The sequence below is a fragment of the Oncorhynchus mykiss genome, chromosome 27 (assembly GCF_057628025.1).
Source record: "Oncorhynchus mykiss isolate SJ-2025 chromosome 27, ASM5762802v1, whole genome shotgun sequence".
NCBI classification, from domain to species: Eukaryota; Metazoa; Chordata; class Actinopteri; order Salmoniformes; family Salmonidae; genus Oncorhynchus; species Oncorhynchus mykiss.
This window is the reverse complement of record NC_143048.1, coordinates 36,277,501-36,294,985: the sequence shown is the minus strand read 5'-3', so window position 1 is coordinate 36,294,985 and position 17,485 is coordinate 36,277,501. Positions and strand designations below refer to the sequence as shown.

At 44.6% G+C, this 17,485-nt stretch overlaps 1 protein-coding gene across 7 annotated transcripts in view; it reads left to right on the top strand.

The window, feature by feature from the left end:
* LOC110507210 (glutamate receptor 4) overlaps positions 1–17,485 on the top strand; it is a 165,753-nt gene that overhangs the window by 97,336 nt on the left and 50,932 nt on the right. The window lies entirely within an intron of this gene.

Here is a 17,485-nt window from a genome sequence, read left to right as displayed (position 1 = left end):
AGAGAGAGAGAGAGAGAGAGAGAGAGAGAGAGAGAGAGAGAGAGAGAGAGAGAGAGAGAGAGAGAGAGAGAGAGAGAGAGAGAGAGAGAGAGAGAGAGAGAGAGAGAGAGAGAGAGAGAGAGAGAGAGAGAGAGAGAGAGAGAGATTTCTCTGACGTGTTAAAATATTCTTTATTGGGTCTGGGAGCCCACAACACAATACATACTCATGCAAAACCATAGTTACACATCAATTAAAAACACAACTCCAATTACTCCTCCACAGTAACTAAACACAACAGCCTCTGAATACTCCATATACTCATAAACAGATAAATAGTAGGCAAACTCAACACTCAGTCTTGCTGCCAACATTCCCTCTAGCATTCCCACCACATCCACAGACCCCTGTCCCCGAATACTGTTCTTTCGGGTCTTCCATATCGCTGATTTTGCTGCCCCTAACACAAAATTAAGCAACACAACTACACCCTTTTGACTAAACCTGTACTTTGGCCCAAATATATGCAGTTGGGAAGAGAAAACCTCTCCCAATGCTGAGAACCAATTAGTGATCAGTTCAATCATGCCAACCAACCTGGGACACAGTAAAAACAAATGTACCCGAGTTTCAGACTCAGCACAGAATGGACACCCCTCCCCAACAGTAGGATCCAGGTGTACCAGATACATATTGGTGGCTATGGATCCATGTATTATCCTCCATTGGAGGTCAGCTGTCCTCTTATCAATAGGCAGTTTGTATAATGATTGCCAACAGCCTTTTACCCTTCAGGGAAGAGGCATGGGACACCTTTACACATATTCTGTACATGGCCTTCGTTCCCACCTCCTTGAACGCCCCCAGCTCCGTGGTATCGAAGGAAAGCAGCATCCCCACGTCCTCCTCGAATGCCCCCGCTGCAGCACTAACAATCAGTGCAGGGAACACATAATCCAGACCCTCCTTCCACCGATCAGATTTGGAAGTATCAGTCACATACTGCAGATTAAGCATTAGCAAGGAGTCACAGACCTCAGCGATGACCTTCCTTAGTAGGCGAGATGATCGGATCCCCGCTCTTTCTCCCAGCTCCTCCAACGATCTATTCCTGTTCCGCATCAGATGACCCAGCTTAGTACACCCCACGCCTAACAGGCATGAACGTAGGCTAGCTGAACCCAGAACACGGGACTGGATGGCAGTGTTGTGAAAAAGAGTCACATCCCTGGTGGGTTGCCGGCCTTACGGGACTTGACAAGAACTCCAAGCCTGCATAACAGACTCATAAAATGGAGTCAGGCCAGGCAAATCACCCCCCTCCAGCTTTAAGAGGAAAAGGTGTTTGTCTAAGCCCAAACAGCCACCTCCTCATCAGTGTGTAGGCTGTGTCAACCCAGCTAGAACCGTCACTGTACAACAGTCTCTGGGCTGCTAGAGCCGTTACTGTACAACAGTCTCTGGGCTGCTAGAACCGTCACTGTACAACAGTCTCTGGGCTGCTAGAACCGTCACTGTACAACAGTCTCTGGGCTGCTAGAACCGTCACTACACAACAGTCTCTGGGCTGCTAGAACCGTCACTACACAACAGTCTCTGGGCTGCTAGAACCGTCACTGTACAACAGTCTCTGGGCTGCTAGAGCCGTCACTGTACAACAGTCTCTGGGCTGCTAGAACCGTCACTGTACAACAGTCTCTGGGCTGCTAGAGCCGTCACTGTACAACAGTCTCTGGGCTGCTAGAACCGTCACTGTACAACAGTCTCTGGGCTGCTAGAACCGTCACTACACAACAGTCTCTGGGCTGCTAGAACCGTCACTGTACAACAGTCTCTGGGCTGCTAGAACCGTCACTACACAACAGTCTCTGGGCCGCTAGAGCCGTCACTGTACAACAGTCTCTGGGCTGCTAGAACCGTCACTGTACAACAGTCTCTGGGCTGCTAGAACCGTAACTGTACAACAGTCTCTGGGCTGCTTGAAGCCGGAAAGCCATGATTCTAGAGGAAATGTCCACCAGGCCTTGCCCACCCTCGTGCAGTGGCAGGTACAGGGCTGCAGCTTTAATCCAGTGTTGTCCAGACCAGAAGAAATTGACATGGGTCCTCTGAAGCTGTTGTATCAGACCCTTTGGTGGCTGCAAAATCATTAGTCTGTGCCACAGGGTTGAGGCAGCAAGATTATTAGCTACCAGTACCCTTCCCCTATAAGACAGCTGGGGCAGCACCCATTTCCACCTTGACAGTCTGGCACACACTTTCTCCACTACACCCTCCCAGTTCTTTTTCTGAAAGACATTGGAGTTTAGAAAAAAAAAAAAAAGTCCCATCTCTGCCCCACTGAAGCCCCCCTGGTAACCGTGGAGTGGACCCCATCTGAAGCTGACCTGCCCACGGTGCTTCAGTCTTTCCCCAATTGACTCTAGCTAAGGAGGCCCCCTCACCCCCTGTAATAAAAACTGTCACGTCATCTGCATACACAGACAGTGCTATCGTGGGACCCTTCATTACACCTGGCACAGAGAAACCAGTAAGCTTCGCTCTTAAAAAACAAAGCATTGGTTCAATCGCCAGACTATATAACTGCCCTGAAATTGGTCATCCCTGCCTGGTGCCCCTTTGGACAGGGATGGGGCAACTCAAACCACCCCTTACCTTCACCATACACGAGGTCCCAGCATACAGTAAATTCATCCAAGACAAAAAAACATCCCCAAACCCAAAGGCTTTCATTGTTTTAAACAAGTACTGGTGGTCCACACGATCAAAAGCCTTCTCCTGATCCAAAGAAAGTAAACCCACATTTACATCAGACAGTTTACAAATGTCTAAAACATCTCTTATTAGAAACAAGTTGTCAACAATAGAGCGATCAGGTACACAGTAGGACTGGTCCTTGTGGATCAACAATCCCAGACACTCTTTCAACCTGTTTGAGAGACATTTAGAAACAATTTTATATTCTGCGCATAGCAAAGCAACAGGTCTCCAATTGTTTATGAGAGCCAAATCCCCCTTTTTTGGCAAGAGTGAAAGCACCACACGTTGACAGGATACAGGAAGAGAACCCTCATGAAAAGATTCAAACACCACTTCATAAAAATCCTCCCCAATAGACCCCCAAAAGTGCTTATAGAAATCAGATGGTAAACCATTGATGCCAGGGGCTTGGCCTGATGAGAGCTGCATAACCACTGTGGACAGCTCCTGCAGAGTAATGTCAGAGTCCAAAGCAGCTCTCTGCTCAGGTCCAAATTGAGGAAGACCGTGTAACAACTGTTCAGTACACAGAGTCACAATCCTCCGCCTTATTTTATTTTTTTATTTCACCTTTAGGCTAGTTGAGAACACCTTTATTTAACCAGGTAGGCTAGTTGAGAACACCTTTATTTAACCAGGTAGGCTAGTTGAGAACAAGTTCTCATTTACAATTGCGACCTGGCCAAGATAAAGCAAAGCAATTCGACACATACGACACAGAGTTACACATGGAGTAAAACAAACATACAGTCAATAATACAGTAGAAACAAGTCTATATACAATGTGAGCAAATGAGGTGAGATGCGGGAGGTAAAGGCAAAAAAAAGGCCATGGTGGCAAAGTAAATACAATATATGTAAGGGTTGTAGTCGGTGGAAGAAGAAGAGGACCAAAGCGCAGCGTGGTTAGTGTTCATCTTTTTAATAAGAAACTGAACACTTCATAAATACAAAACAACAAAGTAACAACCGAAACATCTATCTGGTGCAGACACACAAAGACTGAAAATAACCACACACAAAACACAAAGGAAAACAGGCTACCTAAATATGGTTCTCAATCAGGGACAACGATAGACAGCTGCCTCCGATTGAGAACCTTATCAGGCCAAACACAGAAATAGAAAATATAGAAAAACTAACATAGACTGCCCACCCCAACTCACGCCCTGACCATACTAAATAAAGATAAAACAAAGGAATAAAGGTCAGAACGTGACAATAAAGCAAGTAAAACACTGGAATGGTAGATTTGCAGTGGAAGAATGTGCAAAGTAGAATAATGGGGTGCAAAGGAGCAAAATAAATAAATAAATAAAATAAAATAAATACAGTAGGGAAAGAGGTAGTTGTTTGGGCTAAATTATAGGTGGGCTATGTACAGGTGCAGTAATCTGTGAGCTGCTCTGACAGCTGGTGCTTAAAGCTAGTGAGGGAGATAAGTGTTTCCAGTTTCAGAGATTTTTGTAGTTCGTTCCAGTGGTGAACAGTGAGCTGAGATAAGGGGGGACTTTTATAAAGGCCCCGGCATGTTGATGCATTTCACTGTCATCAGTGGTCACCATCCCATCAGGGAGAAGAAGGCAGACCATCTGTTTACGTTGCAATGTCGACTGTCCTAGGTTTTTTTTAAAGCACTAGGAGCATCCATATCCTCGAGGGAAGCGAAACGAGACCTAATCAAGGCACCCTTCACTCTTTCATGTAGAAACGACCACAGTTCATGTCTCTTGTCCTGTAAATTCATGACTAATCCAGGGTCATTCTGAGTGAGCAGCTTCAATTCAATAGATTTGATGTCCTGTTCAAGGGCCCTGATAGTCTCTTTAACTTCATTACGAGACAGAGCAGTATACCTACCAAAATACTTGTATGTGGGCCTTCCCAACCTCCCACCATTGTCTCAAGGACTCAAAATTCCCTTTTGTAACCCTCCATTTTTCCCAAAACAACAAAAACCTTTCACAAAACATGACATCATGTAACAATTTAACAATAAAATACCAGTAAGATGATGACCTTCATGGACAGGACAAGTGAATATCAACAGTAACAATATGGTGGTCAGAGAAACCTACAGGAGTAATGTCACACCTTCCAACCCTACTACAGTAGTGGTCAGATACATACAACCTGTCTAACCTTCCAACCCTACTACAGTAACGCTCAGATACATACAACCTGTCTAACCTTCCAACCCTTCTACAGTAATGGTCAGATACATACAACCTGTCTAACCTTCCAACCCTACTACAGTAGTGATCAGATACATACAACCTGTCTAACCTTCCAACCCTACTACAGTAATGGTCAGATACATACAACCTGTCTAACCTTCCAACCCTACTACAGTAATGGTCAGATACATACAACCTGTCTAACCTTCAAACCCTACTACAGTAGTGATCAGATACATACAACCTGTCTAACCTTCAAACCCTACTACAGTAATGGTCAGATACATACAACCTGTCTAACCTTCCAACCCTACTACAGTAATGGTCAGATACATACAACCTGTCTAACCTTCCAACCCTACTACAGTAACGCTCAGATACATACAACCTGTCTAACCTTCCAACCCTTCTACAGTAATGGTCAGATACATACAACCTGTCTAACCTTCAAACCCTACTACAGCAATGGTCAGATACATACAACCTGTCTAACCTTCCAACCCTTCTACAGTAATGGTCAGATACATACAACCTGTCTAACCTTCCAACCCTACTACAGTAACGCTCAGATACATACAACCTGTCTAACCTTCCAACCCTTCTACAGTAACGCTCAGATACATACAACCTGTCTAACCTTCCAACCCTTCTACAGTAATGGTCAGATACATACAACCTGTCTAACCTTCCAACCCTACTACAGTAGTGCTCAGATACATACAACCTGTCTAACCTTCCAACCCTACTACAGTAATGCTCAGATACATACAACCTGTCTAACCTTCAAACCCTACTACAGTAATGCTCAGATACTGTACATACAACCTGTCTAACCGACAACCTGTCTAACCTTGCTGTACTGACATGACCTTCATTAACTTTTAGCCATGTGTACTGCCTAACTTTTGCATTCCTTACTCTCCACACATCAGAAAGCTCAAACTCAGTTAATAGACCAGACAGGCAAGTGGCTGACCACAGGTGAGGTTCTTCAGCGGTGCGGTCAACTGTAAAATCTACTGTACAATTCCAGTCCCCCCCTAAAACCATACACCCTTCTTGGTCACACTGTTTTAAGGTTTCCTTTATTTTATCAAAAACAACAATATGCTTTGTACCCTCATTAGGAGCATAAACATTAAAAAATAAAAAACATAACATCCACCTTGACCAATAAATATATGTTGTAGATACCACAGTCACCCCTAAGCCTGAGGAAAACAAAATTGCCACCCCAGCACTGAAATTAGTACCATGACTGAGTATATGCTGACCCTCCCACCACATACCCGTTAACCTCATTAGCCTCATCACTATGTGTCTCCTGTAGAAAAACTACATGAAGCCTTTTCTGTTGTATTACTTCTAATACCCAAGGCCTCTTATTTCTGTCCCTTCCCCCATTAATATTGAGAGAACCCACTCCATAGAAAAGAGAAAGGAAAAGCAGAAGAAACCACAGAGAAACCAGACAAAGATAAAAATAAACACCCTATGAGGCATGATCATCATCATTGTTTTAATGTTCTCTTAACCTGACCATGTTTCCCATTACCTTTTGCTGCTGTGACATCAGTAACACTACTCACTCAACTGGTCTAACCCCACCGTCTTCTGTAGCATCACAGCTGACCGCACAAAATTATCAACATCAAAAAAATCTGACAATTTCACAGATTTCCCAAAAGTCTGATCCAGAAACCCATTTACCCCCTCTAGATTGTAAATTGAGCCCTCACCAGCTGCTATCGTATCAGGAGAGATATCCATATCCTTCTCCTGATCCTCATCAACTGAGTCCACAGACCCCTGGCTCCCCTCTACCACATCACTTTCAACACTCCCCACTTGCACTCCATCACTCGTACCAGGCATCTCCTCCACTACCTGGGAGACTAGCCCCAGCTGAACCCCATTACTCGTAGTGGGAATCTCTTCCTCCAACTGGGAGCCTAGCTCTACATGAACCCCCCCCCCCTGTACCCCATTACTCGTAGTGGGCATTTCCTCCACTACCTGGGAGCCTAGCTCTACATGAACCCCCTCCTGTACCCCATTACTCGTAGTGGGCATCTCTCCACTACCTGGGAGCCTAGCTCTACATGAACCCCCTCCTGTACCCCATTACTTGTAGTGGGCATTTTCTCCACGACCTGGGAGCCTAGCTCTACATGAACCCCCTCCTGTACCCCATTACTCGTAGTGGGCATTTTCTCCACTACCTGGGAGCCTAGCTCTACATGAACCCCCTCCTGTACCCCAGCACTCGTACTGTGCAACTCCTCACCAGTCTGAGGAAATGGCTCTTCAGATACATCCTTACCTTCTACAACAATATTTTTCTGCTGCAAAACATTTCCCACCCACACTCAGGAATCCGGTACCTGGGCTTATTCAGGTTTTCTGAGGCTGTTTGCAACCCAACAGGACAATCTTAATTGAACTTGCAAACTTCCCAAACCGCAATAACTCGCGCTCCAATAGCTCATTGGGAATAAACGGTGATACATTCGAAATCGTTACCCTTGTTGACGGAGAAAAAAGCGCCGTAACTTGAATTAACATACCTTTAAGAAGTACGCCATGCTCAACTATACGATCAACAAGGCACTCTTCTTTAAGAAATACCACCACTGCTACCACATGCATAGAAGAAAAGGGATATCACCAAGAAATGGAAAACTGAAAGAAAACCCAGGATATCTAACTCTACACAACACTCGCACTAGCACTCGCTCAAACAATTCCCAGCATGCACCAAACACTCCCAGCATGCAGAGAGAGAGAGAAAGCGAGAGAGAGAGAGAGAGAAAGCGAGAGAGAGAGAGAGAGAGAGAGAGAGACCGACCTTCAGCAGGTACAGTGTCTACCACTTAACCAGAGTATTTTAGTACGTGGAAGGTACTTTTTCGACAGAGTAATGGGCCGATTCACTTTATCACATTCTCTTTCTCTCACTGACACTCTGACACACACACAGGTCAACACTGTTTTACTCACTCACACTCAGGAATCCGGTACCTGGGCTTTTTCGGGTTTTCTGAGGCTAATGGACATATTATGTAGCTTTACATCAGCCTTACATGATCAGCTGCCTGTGTTCTGTGCATTAGGCACACACACACATGTACACACACACACACACACACACACACACACACACACACACACACACACACACACACACACACACACACACACACAGACACACACACACACAGACAGACAGACAGACAGACAGACAGACAGACACACACTCTGCATTACCTCTATACTGTAACATTTGAATAATCTCCAAGCTCTCAAGGAGTGGCACTTGCTTTTTTTGAGAAAGTAACTTCGTGTGTGTATGGGTACATGCGTGCTTGAACGTGTGTTTGTGGTACAAGTCAATGTTCCATTACCTGAGGGAAGAGAACATTGAATGAGGACCGGGTGATTTGTCTTCTGAATTTGACCTGTCTCCAGCCCTCTATCTAACTCTCCTCCCCTCTCTCTCTGTTTCTCTCCACCTCTCTCTCTCCCTCTCTCTCCTCCCATTCTATCTGTTTCTCTCCACCTCTCTCTCTCTCCTCTTTCTCTCTCTCCCTCCCTCTCCTCCCCCTCACTCTGTTTTTCTCCACCTCTCTCTCCCTCCCTCTCACTTGAAATCACCTGTCGACTCCCACTAATCTCCATGAGTTTGAGTGACAGTCCAATTCCAGCCTCAGCCCTCGTAATGGCAGACACACACACACACACACACATACATACACACACATAATCATACACACACCTGCTTGTCCCCCTGTCCCCATGTGTGAATGGGAGTAATAACCGTCCCACAATTATATGCTAATCTCATACTTATTCATTAGCCAATGTTATTCTATAGCCAATGTTATTGTATGGCCAATGTTATTCTATAGCCAACGTTATTCTATAGCCAATGTTATTCTATAGCCTATGTTATTCTATAGCCAATGTTATTCTATAGCCAACGTTATTCTATAGCCAATGTTATTCTATAGCCAATGTTATTCTATAGCCAATGTTATTCTATAGCCAATGTTATTCTATAGCGAACGTTATTCTATAGCCAATGTTATTCTATAGCCAATGTTATTCTATACCCAACGTTATTCTAAAGCCAACGTTAGCAATTTAACCTCTCTAGGGTAGTAGGCAGCATTCGGAATTTTGGATGAAAAGCATGCCCAAAAGATATGATACGCATATAACTGGTAGATTTGGATAGAAAGCACTCCAAAGTTTCCAAAACTGTTATAATAGTGTCTGTGAGTATAACAGAACTGATCTAGCAGGCGAAAACCTGAGAAAAATCCATTCAAGAAGTAGTTTTTTTGTGTTTTGTAGTTTTCTATGCAATGCCATTACAGTATCCATTGACTTAGGACTCCATTTGCAGTTCCTATGCCTTCCACTAGATGTCAACAGTCTTTAGAAATTGTTTCAGGCTTGTACTCTTATAAATGAGGGAGTAAGACCAGTCTGAACGAGTGGACCCTAACATGTCGCAGAGCTTTTTCAGGTGCAGGTGCATGTGCATTTCTTGTTTACCTTTTAGTATGATGACGTTATTGTCCGGTTGAAATATTATAGATAATTTAGGCTAAAAAACAACCTGAGGATTGAATATAAACATCGTTTGACATGTTTCTATGAACTTTACAGATACAATTGGGATTTTTTTGTCTGATTGTTTTGACTGAGTTTGAGCCTGTGGATTACTGAAGAAAACAAGCTAACAAAAGTGAGGTTTTTGGATATAAAGAGACTTCATCGAACAAAAGGAACATTTATTGAGTAAATGAATGTCTTCTAATTGCCACCATATGAAGATCATCAAAGGTAAGGGATTAATTTTATCTCTAGCACTGAGTTTTGTAACGCTTCTGCTTGGCTGGTTACTGTTTGTAATAATTTGTCAACTGGGCTATGTTCTGGGCTAGGTATGTTCTGGGCCAGGTATGCTTTTGCGGGAAAAACATTTTATAAATTAGACACTGTGGTTGGTTTAACAAGAAGTTAATCTTTAAACCTATGTAAAATATGTTTTGTTTTCTGAATTTTTATAATGAGTATTTCTGTAATTGAATTTGGCGCTCTGCAACCTCACTGGATGTTGGCCAGATGGGACGCTAGCGTCCCACGTACCCTAGAGAGATTTTAAATCACCCCACTACCAGTCCACCTCTATATGAAGCCTATTCTCTAAAATACAGATAGGTCGTCTCATTTCTGGATCAATACAGTCTGTAGCTAGGCGGTCTCATTTCTGGATCAATGCAGTCTGTAGCTAGGCGGTCTCATTTCTGGATCAATACAGTCTGTAGCTAGGTGGTCTCATTTCTGGATCAATACAGTCTGTATTGATCCAGAAATGAGAGGTCTCATTTCTGGATCAATACAGTCTGTAGCTAGGTGGTTCCATTTCTGGATTGAGTATGAGTGCTTGTGATTGTGTGTGTGTTGTGATTTGGGGTTTCTAAGTATATTGGTATACTGTGTTGTGAGTGTATTGAATGTCTATAGGATCATTTGTATTCAGTGTCAGTCTCTGTTTCCCTGCTGCAGTGATCACTGCAGTCTGAGAAGGAGTATCTCTCTCTCACACACAGTCCTATACTTAGACCTTTACAGTCTCTCTCTCTCTCTCTCTCCCTTCCTCACTCTCTCTCTCTCTGTTCCTCCCTGTCTCCCTGTCTCTCTCTCACCCACTCTTTTTATTTAGTTCTCTCTCCTGCCCTCTCTCTCTATCTTGCAGTTCATTCCTCACAGGGTTCATTGTTGTTTCCTCTAGCAGACACATCGCATCACAATGACTACATGCCTAATCTACTTAATACATTTTCTAAAGTTGACGTCTTGTTTTTCTTCTTTATAATATGTGGTGTGTGCGTGCGTGTGTACGTGTGCATACTGCTTTCTTAATCCCTCACCCACACACACACACCTGCACACACATTCTTCCTCTCACTCTCTCTCACACAGACACACACACACACACACACAAACCATGGTTTCCGTTAGCCAGTAATAGTCAGCTTTCGGCCACAAAAAAAAATATTAAGCCGCTAAATGAAATTGTCTGGGACAAAATAAAAATACCATTACGAAATAATGCATTTTAGCCTATTCATTGATATACTGTAAATACCAGCAGATGAAGCGCGAGAGCTGCTGACACAACTTAGACAGCTTTTGGTTGCTGTTGGAGTGAAACATGATTTAACTAGCACAATCATTTTGCAAAGATTCGCAACACCGTAGCCGTAAAAAACTAAAACGTGCTCATGATTAAAAATAGCTACTATTTTCATTTCTCAACTGGTAATTGAAGAGCACTTCCCATTCAAGTCCATAGGTAACTAGGCACGCTTCAGAGCATCACACACCACTTTGTAATGAGCTGGAGGCAGTATGCGTTTTGAATATACAGTGCATTCGTAAAGTATTCAGTCCCCTTGACTTTTTCCACGTTGTTACGTTACAGCCTTATTCTAAAATTGATTTGAATGTTTTTTTAAATCCCTCAACAATTTACATGTACCACCCGTAATGACAAAGCAAAAACAGGTTCAGACATTTGTTCAAATGTATTAAAAATATAAAACAAAAATATTACATTTACAAGTATTCAGACCCTTTACTCAGTTGGGTCTGCGATTATAGCCTCGGGTCGTCTTGGGTATGGCACTACAAGCTTGGCACACCTGTATTTGGGGAGTTTCTCCCATTCTTATCTGTAGATCCTCTCAAGCTCTGTCAGGTTGGATGGGGAGCGTCACCACACAGCTATTTTCAGGTCTCTCCAGAGATGCTCGATCGTGTTCAAGTTCGGGACATTCAGAGACTTGTCCTGAATCCACTCCTGTATTGTCTTGACAGTGTGCTTAGGGTCATTGTCCTTTTGGAAGACCAGATCGTCTAGTTTCTCATGGTCTGAGAGTCCATTAAGTGCCTTTTGTAAAACACGAAGTGGCTGTCATGTGCCTTTTACTGAGGAGTGGCTTCCGTCTGGCCACTCTACAATAAAGGCCTGATTGGTGGAGTGCTGCAGAGATGGTTGTCCTTCTGACAGGTTTTCCCATCTCCACAGATGAACTCTGGAGCTCTGTCAGTGACCATCAGGTTCTTGGTCAAGGTCCTTCTCCCATGATTGTTCAGTTTGGCCGAGTGGTCAGCTCTGGAAGAGTCTTGGTCGTTCCAAACTTCTTCCATTTAAGAATAATGGAGGCCATTATGTTCTTGGGGACCTTCAATGCTGCAGAAATATGTTGGTACCCTTCCCCAGATCTGTGCCTCGACACAATCCTGTCTTGGAGCTCTAAGGACAATTCCTTCGACCTCAGGGCTTGGCTTTTGCGCTGACATGCACTGTCAACTGTGGGACAGGTGTGTGCCTTTCCAAATGTCCAATCAATTAAATTTATCACAGGTGGACTCCAATCAAGTTGTAGAAACATATCAAGGGTGATGAATGGAAACAGGATACACCTGAACTCAATTTCGAGTCTCATACCAAAGGATCTGAATACTTGTGTAAATAAGGTATTTCTGTTTTTTAATTTAATCCGTTTGAAAAAAAATATTAAAACCTGTCTTCACTTTGTCATTATGGGGTATTGTGTGTAGATTGTTGAAGAAAAACATTTATTTAATCCATTTTGGAATAAGGCTGTAACGTAAAAAAAGGTCTTCTGTATCACATTTTTACATTGGATAAAAGCTGAGACACAGAGCTACAAAATGGTATATCAAATAGTGCATTTGAGTAAACAATGGGAAAGTAATTCTGCTTTGAAAGTTATTAAACTTGTAAACTCACTTTTGGTAAAATGGCCTTTGAATATGTTGGTACCTCCTGGAGAGCTCTTCTTTGTCTACACCCATTCAGCATCATTCACACCCTCTTAAGCTTTAGCCCCACACATCTCTTTAAGTGTTGATTTGAGCGTTCTGTCCTAACAACAACAGTCAAGCACCAAAGCTAACATTTGGCTAACGTTGGCTAGCTTGCAAGCTACTTCTAGACAAAAATGAGAAAACAGCTCACTGACCATTTTACTCACCCTAGCAGAGCTGGTTAGGCTTTTTTGCCAACATTTACTGACACCGGCCACATTCAACGGGTGTTGAGCGTTCATAAATTCGACAAGAGTGCTCTGAAATCGGAGCAGCTACGTCTATGAACAGTTGTCCCGGTGACATTCTTTTGAAATGGTTACTTGCATAATTGAGTATTTTGTTAAGACATGTAGCTAGCTAGGTAAACAATGAACCATAATCCCAACTCATGACGTTACAACCCTGCATGAATCTGCAGGTAGCTAGCCAACCAGGTTCAATGTTAGCTAGCCAACATTAGGCTATAACTAGCAAAGCAAATGGCTCTGAGATATGAGTAATAAGATCATACACGTAACATTAGCTAGCGAGCCAGCCAGCTAATGTTAGCTCTCGGTCCCAATTGTATGCACCTGTACTGACCTCACCTTTTGGATTGTAGCGGTGTGAACAGGCAGTGGATCGGGGGGTTGTTGTCCTTGATTATCTTTTTGGCCTTCCTGTGACATCGGTTGCTGTAGGTGTCCTGGAGGGCAGGTAGTTTGTCCCCGGTGATGCGCTGTGTAGATCGCACCATCCTCTGGAGAGCCTTGCTGTTGTGGGCGATGCAGTTGCCGTACCATGTGGTGATACAGCCCAACAGGATGCTCTCAATTGTGCATCTGTAAAAGTTTGTGAGGGTTTTAGGTGACAAGCCAAATTTTCTTCAGCCTCCTGAGGTTGAAGAGGCGCTGTGGTGCCTTCTTCACCACACTGTCTGTGTGGGTGGACCATTTCAGTTTGTCCATGATGTGTACGCTGAGGAACTTAGAACGTTCTACTTTAAGTCCAAAAATGGATGTAGTAACTACAGATTTCCTCTTTAAGTTTATAAAAAAGTGTAATGTGTCCATTGGGCCTATGGATGTAACTTTTTTTTTCAGCATGAATTAGATTGTGTAATAAAAGCTCTACTTTTATTCCATAGGCTGGGATCCGCACTATGCAGCTGTTGCATGAGCGCATTTTTCACTGGCTGTCCACTGGTTTCAGAAACAATGATTGATAGGGTGCAGTGGTCTATGGTACTGCATCTCAGTGCAAGAGGTGTCACTACAGTCCCTGGTTCGAAACCAGGCTGTATTACAACCGGACGTGATTGGGAGTTCCATAGGACAGTGCACAATTGGCCCAGCGCCATCCGGGTTTGGCCATCATTGTAAATAAGAATTTGTTCTTAACTGACTTTCCTAGTTGAATAAAAATAGGCAGCTTCAACTTCTTGAATTCAACCATTTTTGGATTCAAATTTACATTTAAATATGTGAACAGACATCCACAACAAATCCTTAAGGCGCAAATAGCTAAATGAGAGAGCAGCAGTGTGATTCACATTTATGCGCTATGTAGATATCAGTAATTAGTGATATCCGTATCGCCGTAGACTACACCACTGCTGTCATCCTTACCTCCAAGCGTTTATTCAAGTTGGATAATCTTTGGATGCCGACAGCAGTCACACCATTGGAAGACATGGCTTGGACTGTAACCTACAATAGCCCTTTCCTGCTCTTTTCCCGCGATCCATCAAACACAGTTGTTGTGTCATCATAGTGGTTTCTGACTTGTGGTCAGACTCGTTCAGTTGGAACAAACTTGAACTTGTGCCTTTTTTCAATGCTGATTTGAATGTCTTGAGAAAACAGAAGTGTCAAACTTTTCCCCAAAACATCCTTCCTGAATTTAAAAGTAATCCTGGAAGTAATCATCCAGTTTTTCAAAAGTATGCTAGCTAGCTAGCTACACAATGGACCATAATCGCAACTGATGATGTTACTAACCTGCATGAATCTGCAGGTAGCTAACCACCAGGTTCTATCGCTATTACTAGTCAAGCAACTGTGTCTGAGATACAAAGAATAAGATCATACACATAACGTTAGCTAGCGACCCAGCCAGCTAACGTTAGCTCAGTTAGCTAGTGAGGGTGACCTTGAGATGGTGATGCGACACCCTGTCATGTCTCTGATGGAGCAGAATCACCAGCTCCGCCCCTCAAAAACGGTTTAAATCATTCTCAATGGTCGGGTCATGCTTGGGTGGGCTGGAAAACAGTCACTCACTCTCACTCTCTCGCCCTCTCTCTCTCGCCTTCTCTCTCTCTCTCTCTCTCGCCTGTTCTCTCTCTCACTGTCACTCTCTCGCCTGCTCTCTCTCTCTCGCACTCTCTCGTTCCCCTCTCTCTCACTCTCTCTCTCGCTCTCTCTCTTCCTCTGAGCTTTGGAACAAGGGAGAGAGGGAGAGACTGAGAGCGAGAGAGAGGGGGAGACCGAGAGAGAGAGAAGGAAGGAGAGAGGTTAAGAATGAAGTGAGAGAGAAAAATATCTTCAGGTTATTTCATGTTAGGGTGTGTGTGTAGGTGTCTGGGTTAGGGTGTGTGTAGGTGTCTGGGTTAGGGTGTGTGTGTAGGTGTCTGGGTTAGGGTGTGTGTAGGTGTCTGGGTTAGGGTGTGTGTAGGTGTCTGGGTTAGGGTGTGTGTGTAGGTGTCTGGGTTAGGGTGTGTGTAGGTGTCTGGGTTAGGGTGTGTGTGTAGGTGTCTGGGTTAGGGTGTGTGTGGGTGTCTGGGTTAGGGTGTGTGTAAGTGTCTGGGTTAGGGTGTGTGTAGGTGTCTGGGAAAGGGTGTGTGTAGGTGTCTGGGAAAGGGTGTGTGTGTAGGTGTCTGGGTTAGGGTGTGTGTAGGTGTCTGGGTTAGGGTGTGTGTGTAGGTGTCTGGGTTAGGGTGTGTGTGGGTGTCTGGGTTAGGGTGTGTGTGTAGGTGTATGGGTTAGGGTTTGTGTAGGTGTCTGGGTTAGGGTGTGTGTAGGTGTCTGGGTTAGGGTGTGTGTGTAGGTGTCTGGGTTAGGGTGTGTGTAGGTGTCTGGGTTAGGGTGTGTGTGTGGGTGTCTGGGTTAGGGTGTGTGTGTAGGTGTCTGGGTTAGGGTGTGTGTGTAGGTGTCTGGGTTAGGGTGTGTTTGTAGGTGTCTGAGTTAGGGTGTGTGTGTGGGTGTCTGGGTTAGGGTGTGTGTGTTGGTGTCTGGGTTAGGATGTGTGTGTAGGTGTAGGTGTCTGGGTTAGGGTGTGTGTGTAGGTGTAGGTGTCTGTGTTAGGGTGTGTGTAGGTGTCTGGGTTAGGGTGTGGGTGTCTGGGTTAGGGTGTGTGTGTAGGTGTCTGGGTTTGAGTGTGTAGGTGTCTGGGTGTGTGGGTGTCTGGGTTAGGGTGTGTGTAGGTGTCTGGGTTAGGGTGTGTGTAGGTGTCTGGGTTAGGGTGTGTGTAGGTGTCTGGGTTAGGGTGTGTGTGGGTGTCTGCGTTAGGGTGTGTGTGTAGGTGTCTGGGTTAGGGTGTGTGTTAGGGTGTGTGTGTAGGTGTCTGGGTTAGGGTGTGTGTGTAGGTGTCTGGGTTAAGGTGTGTGTGTGGGTGTCTGGGTTAGGGTGTGTGTAGGTGTCTGGGTTAGGGTGTGTGTGTGGGTGTCTGGGTTAGGGTGGGTGTGTAGGTGTCTGGGTTAGGGTGTTTGTGTGTGTCTGGGTTAGGGTGTGTGTGTGGATGTCTGGGTTAGGGTGTGTGTGTGTAGGTGTCTGGGTTAGGGTGTGTGTGTAGGTGTCTGGGTTAGGGTGTGTGTGTAGGTGTCTGGGTTAGGCTGTGTGTGTGGGTGTCTGGGTTAGGGTGTGTGTGTAGGTGTCTGGGTTAGGGTGTGTGTGTGGGTGTCTGGGTTAGGGTGTGTGTGTAGGTGTCTGGGTTAGGGTGTGTGTGTAGGTGTCTGGTTTAGGGTGTGTGTGTAGGTGTCTGGGTTAGGGTGTGTGTGTGGGTGGCCATGTGGATTTGGGTGTATATTAAATAATACTAGAGTAATGGAAGGTAATGTCATGAATAACTCTCCCCTCTATCTACTGAATAACTCTCTCCTCTGTCTACTGAATAACTCTCCCCTCTGTCTACTGAATAACTCTCCCCTCTGTCTACTGAATAACTCTCCCCTCTGACTACTGAGGCCAACAGACCTGCTCACTTATTCATTAGCTCACAAGGTCAGGAATAAAACCACAATACCACAGTACATCTCACTGCACCTTCTCTCTTTCCATCATTCTCTGCATCACATCTCAGTGTCTCTCTATCTCCATCACTCTCTATCTGTCACACCCTGATCTGTTTCACCTGTCCTTGTGCTTGTCTCCAACCCCCACCTGTGTTTTCTGTCAGTCTGTACCAGTTGGTCTTGTTTGTTCAAGTCAACCAGCGTTTTGTCTCAGCCCCTGCTATTCCCCAGTCTCTCTTTATCTCATCCTCCTGGTTTTGACCCTTGCCTGACCTGACTCTGAGCCTGCCTGACGTCCTGCGCCTTTGCCCTTACTCTGGATTCCCGACCTCTTCCTGACCTGACCATGGGCCTGCCTGCCGTCCTATACCTTGGCCCCACTACTCTGGATTATCGACCCCTGCCTGCCTGACCTGTCGTTTGCCTGCCCGTTGTTGCAATAAACATT